This window comes from Neopelma chrysocephalum, unplaced genomic scaffold (assembly GCF_003984885.1).
Source record: "Neopelma chrysocephalum unplaced genomic scaffold, ASM398488v2 Primary Assembly neopelma1_184675, whole genome shotgun sequence".
Classification (NCBI taxonomy): domain Eukaryota; kingdom Metazoa; phylum Chordata; class Aves; order Passeriformes; family Pipridae; genus Neopelma; species Neopelma chrysocephalum.
In genome coordinates, this window is record NW_020938514.1 from 1 (window position 1) to 2,072 (window position 2,072).

The 2,072-nt window shown below is 28.1% G+C and overlaps 2 non-coding genes across 2 annotated transcripts; both read right to left on the reverse strand.

Moving 5' to 3' along the window:
- Positions 1-651: 651 nt before the first annotated feature.
- Positions 652-724, reverse strand: TRNAV-CAC. The gene has a single exon. It is a non-coding gene; the product is annotated as a tRNA-Val (tRNA).
- A 946-nt stretch (positions 725-1,670) lies between these two features.
- On the reverse strand, positions 1,671-1,743 carry TRNAV-CAC. The gene has a single exon. It is a non-coding gene; the product is annotated as a tRNA-Val (tRNA).
- Positions 1,744-2,072: the final 329 nt, after the last annotated feature.

A 2,072-nucleotide genomic window follows, 5' to 3' on the forward strand; every position in this document is an offset into this window, starting at 1 on the left:
TTTTTTCCCTCAAAAAATAACCCGGGAAAATTAGATTTTTCTCCTTTTTTTTCCCTCAAAAAATAACCCGGGAAAAATAGATTTTTCCTTTTATTTTTCCTCAAAAAATAACACGGGAAAAATAGATTTTTTTCCTTTTTTTTTCCCTCAAAAAATAATCCCCGATAAAGGGCGCGAAAAGTTTGGAATTAATTCGGTGGGAAAAGGGTGGAAAAGGGGAGAAAATGACCCAAAAAAAGGGGGGAAAGGGGAGAAAATGACCCCAAAAAAATCTCTGCAAAAAGGGTGGAAAAGGGGAGAAAATGACCCAAAAAAGGGTGGAAAAAAGGAGAAAATGACCCCAAAAAAGGGGGGGAAAGGGGAGAAAATGACCCAAAAAAAGGGTGGAAAAAAGGAGAAAATGACCCAAAAAAGGGTGGAAAAAAGGAGAAAATGACCCAAAAAAAGGGGGGAAAAAAGGAGAAAAAATGACCCAAAAAAAGGGGGGAAAAAAGGAGAAAATGACCCAAAAAAGGGTGGAAAAAAGGAGAAAATGACCCAAAAAAAGGGGGGAAAAAAGGAGAAAAAATGACCCAAAAAAAGGGGGGAAAAAAGGAGAAAAAATGACCCAAAAAAAGGGGGGAAAGGGGAAAAAATGCCCCAAAAATTGAATGTTTCTGCCTGGTTTCGAACCAGGGACCTTTCGCATGTGAGGGGAAGGTGAGAACCACTAAGCTACAGAAACTTGGGAATTTTTGGCTCCGGGGGGTCCAAATTTGGGGGAATTCACACAAAAAAATTTATTTTGAAATAAGTTTAATTTAATTTAATTTCCGAATCAATGATTTATTTCCTCGGTTTCATTGTTTGACGGGTAAAATTTTAATTTCATCCGAAAATAATTAAATTTTAAACTGAATTAAGTTCGATTTAATTGGCAAATTAATTATTTATTTAATGCATTTAACTGTTTAATTAATCGAAAGTAATTTATTAATAAAATAATTACAGTAATCGTTGAAAATCCCTTTTCCAACCAAACCTGGGCAACGTTTAACCGTCACCCCCCAAAAATTTATTTTATTATTTAATTATTTGCCTAATTTATTAAATTATTTAATGTATTTAATTATTTATTTTATTTCCTTATTTCATTTATTTATTTTATTTATTTAATTATTTCATTATTTATTTTATTTTATCTATTTAATTTAATTTTATTTAATTAATTATTTAATGTATTTAATTATTTATTTTATTTTATCTATTTAATTGTTTTATTTTATTTATTTAATCATTTAATTATTAAAATCTAATTCAATCATTTAATAATAATTAAACTTTTCAATTAAAACCGCTCCTCGAGGGACGAAATGCCCCCTTAAAAAAACCCCTTTTTTTTTAAAAGAATTTGCCCTTTTTTAAGAGCGTTTTTTCCCCTACATTTAATATTTAGAATTTAACGGTTTAATTCGAGGAAAGATTTTTGATTCCAGAAACGAACGTTTGGAATTTAATGTTTCAATTTTTTAGAAAAGAAGATTTTTAAAATGCAGAATTTAACATTCAGAATTTTAGAAAAAATTTAACTGCCACCCAAATTTTAAATTTTATAAATTAAAAAAAATTTTTTTTTTTTTTTTAAATTAAAAATTAAAAAAACGGAGGAAAAGACCCCCCAAAAAATTGGATGTTTCTGCCCGGTTTCGAACCGGGGACCTTTCGCGTGTGAGGCGAACGTGATAACCACTACACTACAGAAACTTGGGAATTTTGGGATTTAAACCTCATGTAAAACAACAAAAACCCCAAAATCCCACCCCAAAAATCCCCCAGGAAACGCGAATTTAATTAAATTTTAATAGAATTATTATTAATCCCTTAATTAATCCCTTTGTCGCCTTAAACTATTTTAATTTAATTTTATTTTTTCTGTTAACTCGAATGAAATTTTAATAAAATTATTAATGACAATATCAATAATTTTAATAATATTAAATATTATATTATATTATAATTAAATATAATAAAATAAAATTAATAATCTTAATAATAAAAATATTAAATAATTCCTCCATTGCTTTAAATTATTT